The sequence below is a fragment of the Leptonychotes weddellii genome, chromosome 3 (genome assembly GCF_054177405.1).
Source record: "Leptonychotes weddellii isolate Sample4059 chromosome 3, ASM5417740v2, whole genome shotgun sequence".
In the NCBI taxonomy this organism is placed as follows: domain Eukaryota; kingdom Metazoa; phylum Chordata; class Mammalia; order Carnivora; family Phocidae; genus Leptonychotes; species Leptonychotes weddellii.
The window spans coordinates 55,279,561-55,298,561 of record NC_138371.1 but is presented as its reverse complement, the minus strand read 5'-3'; the positions used below and the strand labels follow the sequence as shown (position 1 = coordinate 55,298,561).

Genomic DNA, 19,001 nt, shown 5'->3' with positions numbered 1-19,001 from the left:
AACTGAGGGTTGCTGGAGTGGTGGGGGGTGGGAGGGATGAGGTGGCTGGGTGATAGACAACAGGAAGGGTATGTGCTATGGTGAGCGCTGTGAATTGTGTAAGACTGTTGAATCACAGACCTGTACCTCTGAAACAAATAATACATTGTATGTTAAAAAAGAAGATAGCAGGAAGGGAAAAATGAAGGGGGGGAATCGGAGGGGGAGACGAACCATGAGAGACTATGGACTCTGAGAAACAAACTGAGGGTTCTAGAGGGGAGGGGGTGGGGGGATGTGTTAGCCTGGTGATGGGTATTAAAGAGGGCACATATTGAATGGAGCACTGGATGTTATACGTAAACAATGAATCATGGAACACTACATCAAAAACTAATGATGTAATGTATGGTGATTAACATAATAATAATAAAAAAAGTAAATTTTCTTAACACCATGATAACAAATAAGATTTTCACTCCAGCCAAACCATGACCATTTGAATATAGTCAGTAACTGTAATACAGGAGGAACTTCAGTGGTTTTCCCAAAAAGTTATGTATCCCTCTTCCTCATGCCTCATTGTGCATTGGCCAGGCTTTTCTTTGACCTTCAAAAATAAAACCCTTGAGATTCATTTTCCTGTTAGCTCCTGTAACAATTACATTAAACATTATGGAGTTCACTTGTTTGTTTTGGTTTTGGGTTTGTCTGTTTTTGGAATCTGAATTGTCTTTATGTCTCTTTAGGCTGCTAGAAACCACAGCAGAGTTTGGTCATGTTTCTTGGTGCTGGAGTTTGGGTGGAGTCATTATGCCAAGAGTTTCTTCAGTTCTCACAGGTCTAATGCCATTGGACAGACTTGTAAGCTTCACACTAGGGTTGGAAACACATATTTGTTGCTTGATATCTGATTCCTTCAGTCTTTCATTGGACTATGGCTTTCATTACCTTTTGCTAAGCTTTTGGAGTTTCTTCATGAAACTGCTTTTTGTCTCCACTTCTTGTTCCTGTCCCTCGGGTCACAGGTTAAACCTTTCTCCAGACTGTGAAGGACTCAAGGTCTTACCCATGTATGACTTTGATCTTTGTCCATTCCCTGTTGTATGGAGAGTAACATAGGGAATGAAATAAAATCTGAAACCAAGAGCTGGAAGGGGGATTTCCTAGAAAGACAATAATACCTTTCAAAATTTGCCTCTTAAGAAAATAAGGTCTGAGATAAGTCTTTCTTTTCCCCAAGGTTGATCTTGTTCAAATGACCTGGGACTTAACTCTCTCCTCCAAAAATTGTGGGATGAAGAATCAGGATGATATCCACAGAGAATCTCAATTTAAATGTTGTTTCTAACACTTACTGGCTCTCACAGCAAGGAGAAAAATGTTATGTATGTTCTTTTAAAAGCTATGTTTTTGAAATTGCGTCTTTTGATACCTGTTCTTGGTTGCTGTTACTGACTAGGATGACCTATTTGCCAGTTCCAGCAAATGACAGCAGTTTCCTGGGCTGAGACTACTCTATAAGCTTATGGGGAGAAAAGAAAAAAAAAAATTAAAAGCAATTAAGTTGAGGTAGGCTTGTAAAACAATGAATTAAAAATCCAAAGGGAGCAGGGAATGTAATAATTTCTCTGCCATGGCAGTTTCTCTTTGTTATAAATGTCCTTATTTTTAACATGAGTTTCCAGGGTGCTAAACCAATTAAACTGAGGCTATGCTTAAATATTCTCTCTTAAAGCCTATTTTAAAACATAAAGTGAAGCTTGACTTGAAATTAACCTTTCTGAAATAAATAGTTCTGACTTTTTGCTAAGGAATGGAAGAGTTAGCTGCTGTCAAACATGCATTTTCTCACAAAATGTATAATTACTGTTCTTTAAAATCTGAACAGAGAAGATAAAAGCAACTTGGTTTCAAAAGCATAAAAATTCAACATTTAAGGTAGCTTTACATTGATTTTTTAGGGAGAATGTAATATTTTCATCAACTGCCCCTTAGATATATTTATTTCTTTGGTGTCAAATCTTTGTTGACTTTTTGTCATTAAATTTAAAATTCAACTACATGAACCCAGGGGTGAAGAATCTGAGCCATTTATGGCTCTTCAAAGCTTGTCCAATCTTGTAGGTGTATTTTGAAAATTTTGGACTTGCTTCTACTGCTTAAAAATGCCATTACAAATTATATACACTGTGAATGTAAACAATACATTCTTTGAAAGGCTTAAAACGACATTGCAAGGCAGAGACACATGAGGGCACTGTAACCAACCCCAGCAATCTGAGAGGTGTTTTTATAACAGCCTTTGTGAGGGTGATGGGGAGAGATGGGCAGAAGGGAGGGTGGGCCTTTATCAATGACATTGATAAACCTGACTTTTAAACTTGGCCAAGACTTGTGTTAGCTTTTTTTTTTTTTTTGCAGTTAAATAGTGGCTTTTGTTTTGTTTTGTTTTTTTCTTTTTCTTTTCCTTTTTTTGGTTATTTGTTTATGTATTTATCATAGTTGACATATAATATATTAGTTTCAGGTACACAACATAGTGATTTGACAATTATGTACATTATAAAATGCTCACCATAAGTCTAGTTACCACCTGTCACAACACAAAGTTATTAAATATTATTAACTATATTCCCTGTGATATACTTTTCATCCCCGTGACTTATTTATTTTATAACTAAAAGTTTGTACCTTTTCATCTCTTTCGCATATTTCGCCCACCCATCCATCACCTCCCCTCAGGCAACCACGAGCTTGTTCTCTGTATTTATGAGTGTTTCTCTTTTTGTTGTTTGTTTGTTCATTTGTTTTTTAGATTCTGCTTATAAGTGAAATCATATGGTATTTGTCTTTCTCTGGCTAATTTATTTCACTTAACATCAGCTTCTTCTTTTTATACCAACTTAATGTTATTTAAAAAAAATATTGCTTTGATGATATTTGCGCTCTTAAGTGTAGCCACATTCTTTGGAAAAGAAAAAGAAGAAATGATGATTATTTACATTACATTAGTAATGTAACAGATAACAGCAGTGATTGTGAAAGGTCAGCAACTCAGTATAAATCACAGATTGGATGTATAGGTCAACTTAGATAAAAATGACCTGGAATCAAAAGTGGGCACTATTAGACTATTACCAGGAAGGAATGGGGGAACCCACCAAGAAGCCTCTCCTCTCATCCAAAATTTCAGATCTGTGAGTTGTCTGCATTGGTGCTGGAAAAACCTCTGAGAGCAGAAACAGAAAGGAGGGCGCTGGCCCACGTGGTCTCTGGCTGTGGTGCTTCTGTTCGTGGGTTTGCTGGATGGTGTGTCCCTGTGGGGGTCTTTTGCCCCAGGATCCGGAGGGCCTTCATGTTCATACTCACCTGGATTGTAGTGTTTGAGCGTCTGGACTATAGACTGTAGATATGCTCACCTGGACTGTAGATTTTAGTGTCTGAGAGCCTCCAAGCGGCCCAGCTGCTACATTTGAATTGTGTCCTTTTCCAGGGTCTGCGCATCGATCAATCCATCCCTTCTGTTCACTCCTGCAGTGTGCCAAGAACCACAGGAAATGAAAGTTGGCTACCGCGACGGAGGGCCACGTCACCGACTTCATGGTAACTACAGCAATTATTTGCTAACAGTTCAAAAGTAGCTCAGGCTTTTGCTAATGGGACAGACATTTTCTGCCTTCAGGGTGAGTTGGTGAGGTGGGACATTACCAAAACAACGGTACCTCCCAGAATTCTACAGAGGTTTTAGGTAGATGTTTATTCTTGCCAAATGCATTTAAGCTTTACACAGTTTTTTGGACCTAATTTTTAAAAAATGAGGCTTGTTTTAGGTTCCAGTTCTCTTTTTCCATTTAAAGTTGGGCACATTTTTTCACTAATCATTCATCTACATTTCCAGATATTATTTTTTACCTAGTCTGAGGACCAGAGTTTCTGGAAAAATTGGAAAAGCACCCAAAAGTGGCTTTGCAAAATTTATTCTAAAGGAACTCATTGAAAAAAATTTTTTTCTTGCAGTCTTTAAAATTATGCGTATGAGTGAATTAACTTTGAGGGCAGCCAAGTGCAAACCCAGATGCCAATTTTCCCTTCGTATCCAAGTAGATTTTTATGCTTTGCCTACACAACATAAGGGTATTTTCTCTGTCATTAGTTTGTTAATGGGTCAGCTGCTGGTAATTTAATGAAGTGGTTCAAAGGGAATATATTCCAGACCATTTTAAGATTGGCCTGTATTAGAAGCGGTCCAAGTGCCCATTGATAGATGAATAGATAAAGGAGATGGGATATATGTATGTATGGAATAATATATATAATAATGGAATATTATTCCATTATTCCATAAAAAGAACGAAATCTTAGCATTTGCAGCAACATGAATGGATCTAGACAGTATAATAAGCCAGTCAGAGAAAGACAAATACCATATGATTTTATTCATATATGTAATTTAAGAAACAAAACAAATGAACAAAGGGAAAAAAAGAGAGAGAAACAAACCTAAAACAGACTCTTGACTATAGAGAACAAACTGGTGGTTATTAGAGGGGAGGTGGGGTTGGGGGATGGGTGAAATAGGTGAAGGAGATTAAGAGTATACTTATCTTGGGGCACCTGGGTGGCTCAGTCAGTTGAGTAGCCGACTCTTGATTTCGGCTTGGGTGGTAACCTCAGGGTCCTGGGATAAGCCCAGCGTTGGGCTCTGCACTCAGCGGGGAGTCTGCTGGAGATTCTCTCTCCCTCTCCCTCTGCCCCCGCCCCCACTTGCTCTCTCTCTCTCTCTCTCTCAAATACATCTTTTAAAAAAAAAGGTATACTTACCTTGATGAGCAGTGAGTGTTCTGTGGAAATGTTGAATCACTATTGTACACCTGAAACTAATATAGCACTGCATGTTAATTATAATGGAATTATAATTTAAAAAAAGAAAAGTGAGATTGGCCCATATTATATGGTGTTTAAAGGTGCCCAAAAGGAGCTGGTTTGCAGAACATTTGGATTTTGCTATACCCTTCTGTGTGACCTACATAATAGTAAAGCAGACTTCATTGTGCAGATATTTCAAGTCAGTACTGATTTAAAATCCCTACATTCTTAGGCCTTCCTTTTATACCCATTGAATTAGAATCTCTAGAGACTGGACTAGAATTCACATGGCACTCCCCATGCCAGGTGGAGAATGGGCCGAGAATGGAGAATGCCTAGTACCACGGGGATCAGCCGCGGGCCATCAGCCCTTCCTACTGCCCCTCCCAGAGTGAAGGGAGTACTGCAGCCTGGCTTTGCGCACCTGAACACACAAGTTCAGAGATGTTAAGAAAGCCACACGGTAAGAGAAGAACTGAGATTCATCTGTAACCAACAGTGCCAGGGCCAGGCTCTCCCCACTTCCTGGCAGGGACAGAAGAGGTTGCAGAAGAAAACTAGAGGCAGAACATTATGAAGCAATGGCCCGGAGTCCCACGAGCAATGACCTGCTGCCCCATCTGTTTCTGAATTTGCAGAGGGATATTTTCCAGTTGCTTCTAAACCAGTCTGCAAGCTCTAGTCACTCATAGTGTCCCCTCCATTTCCAATCCCTGCTTGCTAGTTTGTGCCATCTATGTCTTCAAAATGCTCAATCAGCATCAGTTGCTTCTTCATGTTTGTGAATAAAGTAGACCTGTAATATCTCTGACTCTGACAGTGGCTTCCAAAGTAGGGGGATCAAGAGCGAGGGCTCTGCACCTGGATCAGTTGGTGGCTGATGTGGAGCCCAGAACTTTGCTGGGTGTGGCGAGGGGGTTTCTGGGTAGACCTTTCCAAGTATCTGGGAAGGAGTGATGAATGCACTTGATTGAAAGGACAGATGTCTGAAGATTCTGAGCTCAGCTCTATGATCTGCCTAGATAGGAGAATACAGTATAAAATCAAGTGCTTCTGAAACATTTTCTGAAGAGGGTGAAATGTAAAGTTCTGGCAAATGCCTGGCAGTTTTGAAAAAGCAGAAATATTTTAAAATGAAGAATTAAAATGTTCCCTAATGCATATAATAAAAATATTAATTGATATCATCCTATGGAATCAATTTTAAATGTATATACATGTCATTTCTCCCTTTAAAGATACTAATGGTTGAGTGATACTGTGAAAATCTAAGAAGTGTTGGATAATGTATTAGCAATTAAAGTCACTCTCACAGTTTCTTGGACATCTTACATGATTCCCCTTAGTGGATTTTGAGGGGGCTGAGATATCCACCAGGGCAGCAAAGAATCTCTCAGGTTAATTACAGCTGTTGAAGGAGAACATATGATTCTTTGCATCCACGAAAACAGAATTTTCCAGAGACCAGTCTCCATGGGAAATTAAATACCACTGATGTGTTCTTTTTGTTCTATGCAAGCTCTGGTTGAGTGGGTGTGTGTCTGACAGTGAGGATGCTGTCTGCTTCTGGCTGAGGCTGAAGGAGGTAAGGAAAGAGAACCAGTAGGGACAGAGAAGACAAAACTGAGCACCAGATAATGCTTGATATGGGATGAAAAGAATTTTTGCACCAATGAACTTTCCAAAACCATTTAAGGGATATCAATGTCCTGGAATACTCTTCAGCCAATAAAATGATAATTATGTTGATAATTTTGACACATGAAAAAAGGTACATAAAATAGTTTAAACTGCAAAATAGGTGAATTTAAAATGCCATAATATGTCTTTTGAAAGTGTGTCAAATGTATATGTCTTTTGAAAAAATTAGAAGCTAATTTGATGTGCAGGAAATGTGTAGAGTTCATTGTCAGTTTACTTTTGTGGCAATACATTTAAAAAATACCACTTTGGGTGAATGTATAAAGTAGCCTCTATTTCATTTAATACTAATTTGACAATCAAGTGGCATTCAATATTTGCTCTATTGTATAAAGGGTGAAAAACCACATATACAAGCATGTGAGTAGAGAGATATCAGATATTACTCCAATAACATGGCAAGCCATTGTTGGTCCAGGGGTAAGTTTTGAAATAGATTTTTAAAAAAAGTTTTTGCTTAAAACTCTCAGTCAACTGTTTGAAACATGGAAACAAAGTGTAATGCAAAATGCATCTATTTGTTGAGATACATGAGGCTTTATGTATCTCAACATCTGTTGTTATGTAGCACAACATGTATGTAGCACAACATGTATGTAGCACAACATGTATGTAGCACAACATGTATGTAGCACATGTATGTAGTACAACATGATTTTTTTTTGGTAATTAACTGATCAAAACAGAGTCTCACTGAAATTCTACTTAACATTTTTATTTCCTTGGATGAAAGTCTGCATTTTGAAAAATTGCCACCACTTTCCTCTCACTAAACTTGATGGCATTATGACTTGTCCTTCAAATTTTATGTTGGGCTTAGTTTCTAGACTATTATTCAGCAGCTCAGCCCATAAAACTTTCTACCTTCAAAGGAAAAGAGCTTCCAGAAAGCAACATCTGCCATTTTCCTTGCAGAGGGAAAGAGACATACCTTCATGAAGACATCTAGTAACAGAATTTCAGACATTTAGAATAGGGATTATGGAGTTTTAGCCAAGATTCGAGATCATCTCCAACCTTCTAAAATCATACTACATATAAAGGAATCTTATAGTGCCACCTTGGGTAGATGTTAGATTTCTATAGTTTTCTATCACCATTTTATAACAAAATCCATAATGGATGCACACACAGAATTAATGGAGTATGTATTGAAATAGTGCTGATCTGTTTTCCCTTTCTTCTTTTTTTCAGGCTTAGGTCTATCTTGGACAACACCATCCCTTTCTTCCCCAGGGCCTAATTTCCAGTCCCCATCAACTCTGCTCTCTCATTCTACCTATTCCTTCCCCAGCCTGGAGTTTTCACACCTATCCTCCTGGGCGCTGTTCCTTCCCTGCCATACCACTTCCCTAGTTTACCTGACCCTAACTTTCATCCTTTCCAGGTCCAAGTTCTCAACTAACTAATATAATCAATCAGTGTTAAAATGTGCTCGTGGCTCAGGTATTTAAGTTGATTCAACATTCAAAAATCAATGTAATCTATCACATCAACAGACTGAAAAAGGAAAATCACATGATCTTATCAATAGATGCAGAAGAAGCATTTGATAAAATCCAATACTCATTCATGGTAAAAACTCTCAATAAACTATGGATAGAGGGGAACACCTCATCTCAATGAAGAATATCTACAAAAATCTATAGCTAACATCATCCTCAATAGTGAGAGATTTGAAGCAGTTCTACTAAGCTCAGGCAAGGATGTCCCTTCTCACCACAGATGACATGATTGTCTACGTAGAAAATCTGAAAGAATTGACAAAAATACCTGGAATAATAAGCAATTTATAGCAAGGTTGAAGGATACATGATAATATTCAAAAGTCAATCACTTTCCTATGTACCAGCAATGAATAAGTAGAATTTGAAAATGAAAACACAATACCACTTGCATTAGCACCCCAAAATTGAAATATTTAGATATAAATCTAACAAAATATTTGCAAGTTCTATATGAGGGAAATTACAAAACTCTGATGAATAAAATCAAAGAATACATGGAGAGATATTCCATGTTCATGGGTAAGAAGACCTAATACTGTCAAGATGCCAATTCTTCCCAACTTGATCTGTAGATTTAATGCAATTCCAATAAAAATCCCAGAAAGTTATTTTATAGATATCAACAAATTAATTCTAAAGTTTATGTGGGATGGCAAAAGGCCCAGAATAACCAACACAATATTGAAGAAGAACAAATTTGGGCGACTGATACTACACAGCTTCAAGACTTACTAGAAAGCTACAGTAATCAAGATAGTTTGTATTGGTGAAAGAATACACAAATAGGTCCATGGATTAGAACAGACAGCCCAGAAATAGACCCACACAAGTGTAGTCAACTGATCTTTGATGAAGAAGCAGAGACAATACAATGGAGCAAAGATAATCTTTTCAACAATGGTGCTCGGACAAGTGGACATCCACATGCAAAAAGAAATCTGGACACAGACCTTATACCCTTCACAAAAATTAACTCAAAATGAATCAAAGACTTAAATGTAAAATGCAAAACTATGAAACTGCTGGAAGATAGCATAGGAGAATACCTACATAACCTTGGGTATGGCAATGACTTTTTTTTTTTTTTTTTGAGGTTGGGTTAGCCAGTTTAGAGTGTCTATCACTTACTGATTATTTCTTATATGCCAGACAGATTATCCTAGAATCCTACAATGTAGGAAAGTGAGACTTAAGAGTTAGTGAACTGCCCAAAGCCTCAGGGCTGTGAAGAGATAGAAACAGGATCAAAGCCTAAGAGTGGTCTCAGAGCCCATATCTTTCCAGCATTCCCTGGGACCTCTAGATTACTTGTTTATCATGAAAGGATATAACTCAGGAACAGCCAGATGGAAGAGATGCATATGTTAAGGTGTGTGGAAAGTGGGGAGAAGCTTCCATGTCCTGTCCAGTTGCACAACCTCCCAGAATGTCCATGTGCTCACCAATTCAAAAGCTTGGCAATGGCTTTTTAATACAACACCAAAGGCACAATTCATGAAAGAAAGAAATAATTGATAAACTAGACTTCATTAAAATAAAAAATTTCTGCTATTTGAAAGACAGTGTCAAGAAAATGAGAAAACCACAAAGAAAATATTTGTAAAAGCCACATCTGACAAGGACTGTTACCCAAAATATACAAATAACTCTTAAAACTCAACAAGAAAGCAGCCTGATTAAAAAGTGGGTCAAAGACCCTAATAGACCTCTCATCAAAAAAGGTGTACAGATGATAAATAAGCACATGAAAAGATGCTCCACATCATATGTCATCAGGGAAATGCAAATTAATACAACAATGAGATAGCACTATACCCCTACTGGAATGGCCAAAATCCTGAACACTGACAACACCAAATGCTGACGAGGATGTGGAGCAACAAGAACTCTCCTTCACTGCTGGTGAGAATACAAAATGGTACACTGTGGAAGACAGTTTGGTGGTTTCTTACAAAACAAAACACACTCTTACCATATGATCCAGCAATTGAGCTCCTTGGCATTTACCCAAAGAAATTGAAAACTTATGTCCACACAGAAACCTGCACATGGATGTTTATAGCAGCTTTATTCATAATTGCCAAAAGTCAGAAGCAACCAAGACATTCTTCAGTAGGTAAATGGATAAATAAACCTACAACTGCTCTAAAAAATACTGTCTTAATAAAAACAAAAATGTGCCAATGGAGGAAGACTATGGGGTCTCCCAGGTAGTCAGTGTTTTGTATCTGGTGATTTCCAGAGACAAGACACCAGGCAGGAGTTTACTCTCTGCATTACAGAATGTGGATTGGTGATGTCTCTAGGTGCATTATTTTTTAGCAAGTTGGTTAAAGAGGTGGTGGTCAGATTTTTAAAACACCAAAACATATTTCTAAAGCCGTCCTACCTGGAAATTTCTTCTTTCCTCTTCTCTCTCTTTCTTCCCATTGTTTTACTTTCTAACTTCCTCTTTCTTGTGGTTTTTGGTTCCTTTTTCCTCCGGTTATTAACATCAGCACATCACAAACAGATTAATCTGATAAGCACAAGTAAGGGCCTCACTTGCCCCATTTGTAAAATCAGACTTATTTTCGTTCTAGGAGTGTAGCTGAGGTGGTGTTAGCTTCCTCTCTTTGAAATGTTTCATAAACTAAAAATATATGTGTATTTTATATAAAAAAATAAAATGAACTCCCACGTACCCGCATTTGCCCATTATTTGCCTCTCCCTAGTCCTACCCTCCACTCAAAGATAATCGTTATCCTGAAATTGTGCTTATGATTTTCTTGTTTTAACTTTATTTCTTTACCACATAGAGTTGCAGTGCTAAAAGATGTGGCTTAGTTGTGCATGTTTTGGGCTTCATATAATGTACTTTTTATTTCTGCAACTTGCTCTTCCTCTCAACTTCCTCCCAATATCATGTTTATAAGACTCAGCTCTTGATCTGAGCAGTCATAGTTCATTTACATTGTTCCATGGGAGTCTAAAGGATGAACATACGGCCATTTTGTATCCATCCTTTTGTTGAAGGGCACTTGAGTTGTTTCTAATTCTTAGATAATATGAGTATCAGTGTTTTTGATGAACATATGAATGTATTTCTGTTGGGTATACATACAGGGAATGGAATCAGAGAGGATGCCCATCTTTATCTTTATTAGATAATGGCAAGTTGTTTTCCAAAATAGCTATATCAACTTCTATTCCTACCAATAGTATATGAGCGTTCTTGTTGCATCATATCCTTACCATCATTTGATATTTTCTGACTTTTAAATGTTTGCCAATATGGTGGATGAAAACTGATATCTTCTTATGATCTTAATTTGTGTCTCCCCGATTACTAATAAGGTTAAGCATGTTTTTCATACATTTATTGGGCACTTATATTTCCTGTTTGTGAAATGCCTGTTCATGCTTTCTGCTCATTTTTCTATTGGGTTGTTCTTATCTTTTTATATTGATTTCTTAACATTTTTATATGTTCTGGATGCCAATAACTTGTTCATTATATGTGTTACAAATATTTTCTTCCAGATTATGACTTGTCTTTTCATTTTTTTTAAAGATTTTTATTTATTGAGAGAGAGAGAGAATGATAGAGAGAGGGCATGAGAGGGAGGAGGGTCAGAGGGAGAAGCAGACTTCCTGCTGAGCAGGGAGCCCCATGCGGGACTCAATCCTGGGACTCCGGGATCATGACCTGAGCCGAAGGCAGTCGCTTAACCAACTGAGCGACCCACATGCCCCAATCTTTTCATTTTTTTATTGAGGTATGCTTGACATTCAATGTCATATTAGTTTCAGGTGTTTAATATAGTGATTTGACATTTGTATACATTGAAAAATGGTCACCATGAGTATAGTTACAATCTGTAAATCAATGCAATATTATTGACTATATTCCCCATGCTGTACATTAAATACCCACAACTTACTTTTTTTGCAAGTTATTGGGGCCTTGTTTATTTTTTTTAAATTTAAATTCAATTAGCTGACATATCGTACATACTTAGTTTCAGATGTAGTGTTCAATAATTTATCAGTTGCATGTAACACCAGTGCTTAGTTATTTTATAACTGGAAATTTGTATTTTTTAATCCTTTTTACCCTACAACCCCCCTCTGCTCTGGCAACCACCAATCTGTTCTTTATGTCTGTGTTTTGTTTTGTTTGTTTGTTTTGTTTTTTAGATTTCATATATAAATGAGATTGTGCAGTATTTGTCTTTTTCTGACATATATATGTATATGCATATGTATATATATGTATATCTTATTTATCCACTCCTCCATCCATGGATACTTGGGTTGTTTCCATATCTTAGCTGTTGTAAATAATGTTGCAATGAACATAGGGATGAATATATCTTTTGGAATTAGTGTTTTCCTTTTCTTCAAATAAATACCCACTAGAGGAATTGCCAGATCACATGGTAGCTCTATTTTTAATTTTTTGAGGAACCTCCATATTGTTTTCCATAGTCGCTGCACCAATTTACATTCCTACCAACAGTGTAAGAGAGTTCCCCTTTTTCCACATCCTCACCCAACATTTGTTATTTCTTGTGTTTTTGATTTTAGCCATTCTGACAGGCATAGGGTAATATCTCATTGTGATTTTGATTTGTATTTCCCTGATGATTAGTGATACTGATCATCTTTTCATGTGCCTATTGGATTATTTTCTTAATGGTGGCCTTTTGATAATCAGGGGTTCTTAATTTTAATGTAATAAAATTCATCAAACTTCCTCTGTTAGAACTTTGTGTATCTTGTTTAAAAAACTGAGGTCATAAAATAATTCTTCCATAATCTTTTTCCTAAAAATTTAAAAATTTTACTTTTCACATTTGAATCTTCAATGCAAACTGAAATTGAAATTTGGGGTATAGTACAGATTATGGAGTCCAGTTCCATTTTTTTTTTTTTTTCTGTTTGGGTATCTAGTTCTCCAGTACCATTAATTGACTAACTCTCCTTTTTTGAGTGGTCTGTAATACCAGTTCTGTGCTTGAGCAAGTTTCCACATATGTGTGGGTCAGCTTCTGGACTCTACATTCTATTTACCCCTACACCAGTACCATAGTGGCTTAATTACTATAGCTTTATATTAAGTTTTAATATTTGGGTAGAGCAGGTTTCCTCATTTTGTTATCCTTCAAGAGTGTCTTGGTATTTCTTGACCTTTGCTGTTCCATACCTGATTTTAGAATCAGCTTGCCAAGTTCTATTGACAAGCTCTGTTGGGATTTTAATTGGAATTACATTGATTTTTAGATCAATTTGGAGAAAATTTATACCATTATGATACTGATTCTCTCTTCCTATGATTATCATATTTCTTTTCTTTTTACTTAAGTCTCATTTAATATTTTCATTTAGTATCTATTCATAGGGGTTTTTAATATAATATTTAGATGATGAATATATTTAGAATTACATTTTCTGTTTGGGGATTCTAGAAATGTGTTGACTGGGGCAGTCTGGATTTGTGATCATTTGTGTGTTCTTTTAGATTTTCTATGTAGACAAACATATCCCCTGAAAATATTGGCAATTTTACTTCTTATTCTCCTTTCCTTCTCCCATTATATCTCCAATGCAATATTGAACTGGAAGTAGTAATAACAGTGGGCATCCCTCTCTTATTCATGACTTTAAAGAGAGGGACTTTAGAGAGGAGAGGAAGCATTTCACATTTAATGTTTACCCTATGTAATTGGTAGCTGCCTTTTACCAGAGTGAAAGTTCCTTCCCATTCCTGGTTTGCTAAGCATTGTTTAAAATCATGAATTCTTCTTGCTGTATGTCAAACATTTTTTCTACATTGATCAAAACATTCTTGTGCTCTTTCTCCTTCATTTTGTTAATAGGGCAATGATAAAAAAGATTTTCTAATGTTAAACTAATTCTGCTTTCCTGAAATAAACCTAATGTCATCATGGTTTATTATCTTTTTTATGCATTGCTCAATTCAGGCTACCAATATTTTATCTGCAATTTGTTCATCCATGTTCATGAGAAAAATGGCCCTGTAAATGTTTACCCTTAGAGGGCCCAGATCTGCTCTTTGGTGTTATGGCAATACTTGCTTTGTAAAATGAGTTAAGTAGTGTTCTTGGGTTTTCTATTCTCTAGAAGAGTTTGTTTCAGACTAGAAATCTCTTCTTTGAATGCTTGTCCCATTTGTTTCTGTGCTTTTTAATTTGATTCCTTTCATCCCACCTCCCCAGTATTCCTTTCCCACATTTCTTCCTCCTCTCTCTTTATTTGTTCCCTCGTGCTATATTCACTTTCTTTTTCCTTAAAGAGCTTCTTGGACTTAAAAGCATCAAGGAAATTGTACTGAAGCCCAAGAATCAAGATATTTTAACTGATGTTTTTAACATTTCCAAATATAACATTTCTCTGTGTTCAGTGTGACCAATTAGTACTGCCTAGATGTGAAAAAAAATCTTGCAGTCATTTAAAATAATACTGATTGTTAAAAAAAAATTAAAAAAAAATACTGATTGTTAAATGAGAATTTCAGTCCTCTGTTCATAACTACTTATTTTGAAATATTTTTGAAACCAATTCAGTCACATTCATAACACGGTAATTCTAGACCTCTCTGCCTTGTGACACTCAACAATGAAGGGAAACAATTCAGTTATGTAAAGAACACCTCAAAATTTCATGAGGGCAAGAGCCTTTTCACAAATAAGCTATGATGATTTTCCAGGTTTTTCAATGAACCTTTAGTTCTATGCTTTATATTTCATAGACATATATCCTCTCTTCTTTCAGATAACACAAATGCAATTTTCTTGGTGGATCATTATTTCTGAATGGTAACGATTGCTTTAATTCTCTGTAAGAAAAATGTGGGACCTTTTTTTCCTTTATTTTAGTTGAAATGTAAATATTTTAAAGCGCTTCATGTCAATTTGATTTCTTTTTTTTTTTTTAGTAACTTTGTGGCTAAATACCAAATGCTCTTACAAAAATGCAAATCTCTTATTCAAAATATAATTAAATTATAACATACACAGTTTATAAGCAATTATAGTCATATAATGTGTATAATTTGGAATTTTTTTGTAAAAAGCCTTGTAAAAAAGAAAGAAATATTTCTTTCTGGAAATCTCATCTAGAGATTTTCAACTTAGTTACATCTGCAAAAGCTTGGAACAGCCCAGCTACCACATTAGGACAAGAAATATTTCTTTCTGGAAATAAGTTATACTATAGCAAAAATGACATCTCTAGGTAAGAATGAATGTAAAGTAGGTCTCCCTGAAAGAATACCAAGTAAGCCTTCCTCTTTAGGAATTCTACAGGGGTCCTGCCAGGTAATTAGGTCATTTTATGCTGAGAACAGACACCAGCCTCAGAATCTATGTGACCGTAATTCTTTGGTCACATATAACGATTGTTAAGATTGTCAGTGTCTATTTTGTATCACTTCTTGTGAGCAGTCCCTCCCCAAAAAACCTTAACTGAATTGGAATACTCCAATACTGGATTTTTGAGTTTTCATAGATTTTAACCAGAAACCCCATTTTTCTCAATCCTAGTTTTGGTAGACACTCTGATGAGTTACCCAAATACTCATTCAGGAAGAAGGATTTCGTGTTGGTTTTCTAGGAATGATGGGGGAAAGTGCCATAAACTGGGTAGCTTAAAACAACAGAAACGTATTTTCTCCCAGTTCTGGGGACCAGAAGTCTGAAATCCAAGCGAAGCAGGACCTCACTTCTTCCAAAGTCTTGAGAATAGAATCCTTGTTTCTTTTAACGTCTTGTGGCTCCAGGTGTTCCTTGGCTTTTGGTTGCAGAACTCCAATCTCTGCCTCTGTCTCCACCTGGCCTTCTTTCTTGTGTACACTCTGTGTCTTCTCCCCTGTCTCTTCTAAGAACACTTGTCATGGATTTAGGGGCCATTTGGGTATTCCAGGATGATCTCATCTAGAGACCTTCAACTTAAGATCTTACATCTGCAAAGGCTCTTTTTTCAAATGAGGTCACATTCACAGGTTGTGGTAGTTAGGATGTGGACATATTCTTTCTGGTGATCAATATTCAATCTTCTGCAGACTTATTTCTCCAACTACTGGTGGGGCTACCCGAAGGCAGTCTCTCCTGTCAGCCTTCTTTGGGGATTGCCTCTTCGGGGAACTGCTTTGTCTAAAGCTTCTTTCTATAGGCAGCCCATAGGAAAGTGGATATAAGGTGGATCAAAGTGATCAGAGGGAATGTAGAGGCCAGGCCTCCTTGGCCCAACTTGGAGTAACACTGCAAAAACACTCCAGTTCTAGAGCCCTGCTGTGGTGAGGTGAGGTCTTCATTTCAGACTATACCAGAGCTCAACTTCTCTGATCATCCTCCTCTTCCTCCTCCTTCTCTTCCACCTTCTCCTCCTCCTCTTCCTCTTTCTCTACCCACATTCCCTTCCCCCTCCTACTTCTCTCTTTCTCCTGAGTCTGCTTAACAGGGAACCCAGCCTGAAACACTTTGATGAAAATCATTCATTCATTTATCCACTCACTCAATTTATTTAATTACATCAACAAATATTTATTGATTACCTACTGCATGCCTGGTGCTTTCTTTCATAAGTATGTCACAGTGAACATATTTGAATCTTTTTTTGGTATATCAGGATCTCTGGGTGCCTAAAGCTGACCATCTTGGGGCCTCATTTGTTAGTTGCAGATACTAAGGGCTTAGGAGAAGACCACACAATTTGACCTGGAAGGTCTCTTCTGTTTTGAATTAATCCCAACCTGACATAAGCTTCTTTTGCTGTGATTTTCACTTTTCCCCTAACAAAAGCACCCACAAAAATCCATCAATTGAGTGTCCTGATCTCACAGAGCCTGTGTTGATTCTAGACTTTCCATACTGTTTTAGATCCATCTCTTAAACTTTTTAAATCTCAGTATAGAGACATGGAAAGAGGAAATAATGACAGATTCACAGTGTTAGAAGCATCATAGAATTACAGAATGTTAAGGCACTATCAGAACCAAAAAATTATATGCAGCCCAACCCCCTTTCACTGCCGATGGCCACAGTTGCCTGAATCATGTAGTGTATGTGACTTTGATTGTTTTATGTAGGGGTTGTGGTCTCCCCATCCAGTTTGTTAAGTTTTTTTGGACAGAATCTGAACCTCATACTTTCCTACTCTGCTCAGTGTCTAGAAAAATAAGAGGTGGGTTTTTTTTTTTAAAGATTTATTTTATTTATTTGAGAGAATGAACATGAGAGAGAGCACAAGTGGAGGGGATGTGCAGAGGGAGAGGGAGAAGCAGACTCCCTGCCGATCGGGTAGCCGTGGAGCTTGATCCCAGGACCGTGGGACCATGACCTGAGCTGAAGGCAGACGCTTAACTGCCTGAGCCACCGAGGCACCCCAAGAAGTGGGTTTTGAATAAATAATTGACTGATTGAGCCCTCTTCATCCAGCAAAACTATTTCAATCAAATAGGTAGGGTTTTAATCTTATGTATATGCAGAGACTTCTAGAGGAAATCCAAAAACCTCCCTTCTCACTCAGATCCTAGGCTTAGCAATGATCACTATGAGGGAGTTCCTCCTAAAAACATAACCCAGCCTTGCAGAATAGTCCAGAAATGTCATATGTACGCATATAATTTGTACTAGCCCTGTTCCATCAAAAGAAGTTTACAGAGAATGAAACAGGTTAGAAATAAAATAGCACTGTTTTTAAATTTAAGTGTTTAAATAGCTAATCATTACTGGTTTTATTCTATCTCATTCTAAAAAGGATTTGTGTCATTTATAATAAAACACATATTTCAATATATTAAAAAATCAAGAAGGTGAGAAAACTGAGGTAGAAAATAAGATAAAGCTTGGGGTAATGCTAATATCCAAAGTTCATGACATTGCTAGTGGTAGGCCTAAAATTTTGTTGTGAGCATTCCAATTAATTAATAACAGTTGCAGTAGAGTGGTCTAAGCTCCCAACTCATCAGAATCTGTCCGCGCCCGCCCCCCCGCCTTGTTGAATCTAAGTCAATTACAGTAATCCTATTCCTCTTCTCAGGAAGTAGTTTAAGACTGTGTATGTGACCTATTTTTGGTAAAATAGACATGAGAGAAATTTTTCTAGGAGAGGAGGAGCTTTCCAGGAAAGGTCTCCTCATTCTTATTCTTAAAAGAGAGACAAAAAATATGCAGCCCCTTTCTTCCTCTGGATGTTGTCTGTCTGGATATGATGCCTGGGCTGATGAGCCATCTGGGGATCAGCCTGAGAATGAAGCCAAAACATAGGAGGTGAGGGTGGGCAGAGCCAAGGGGATCCCTGTGAAGAGGAGCTGGGGCCCAGGGGAGTTCCATTCTCTCTGACCTCTGGTTATGTTAGTTATGGCATTTTTTGGTTATTGTTTAAGGCAACTCGACTTGGGGTTTTTCTGTTTCTTACAGCCAAAAGCATCCTAAATGGTTTAAAAGCAGCAGTTAAGGATAAAGTTCTGAAATTAGACAAACCTGGATCCATCATTTAACTTGTTCTATGTAAACACGAAAAAGAATTAAAATCTTTAAATATCAGTTCTTTCACCTGTATTTTGGGGGATGTAATACCTACCATACGGAGTCATTGTACAAACTTAGTGGAGAAACAAAGCATGTGAAATATTTAGCACAGAACCTAATGCATTGTAAGTGCTTAATAAAGAGTAGATTTTAACACTGAGGAGCAACACAGGTAATCAATACCTAAGTGACTAGCTCTTTGAAATGGCAATTGAACTTTCTCAGGCTGTCATTCAGGCTCTCAACCTGCCTTTAGTGAGGATGGAAGACAATTGACCACTTCTCACTTGTAAAGCAATCCATTACATGCTGCACAGTCATTATTAGGGGTCTCATTTGTTAATCTCAGCTAAATATCTAAAACTGAAACCATGAACTAAGCAACCTATATCCAATTAAGTTGTGCTC

General features: G+C 37.1%; 1 protein-coding gene and 1 long non-coding RNA gene across 2 annotated transcripts in view; both read left to right on the top strand.

The window, feature by feature from the left end:
* The window catches only part of LOC145720527 (uncharacterized), a 44,339-nt gene extending 43,086 nt beyond the window's left edge, over window positions 1-1,253 (top strand). Inside the window, exon 4 of the long non-coding RNA XR_014143558.1 lies at window positions 729-1,253. This is a non-coding gene — a long non-coding RNA (uncharacterized LOC145720527). The remainder of the gene's footprint in view (window positions 1-728) is intronic.
* DCAF17 (DDB1 and CUL4 associated factor 17) overlaps window positions 1-19,001 on the top strand; it is a 318,055-nt gene that overhangs the window by 161,183 nt on the left and 137,871 nt on the right. The gene's annotated exons all lie outside the window — the stretch shown is intronic.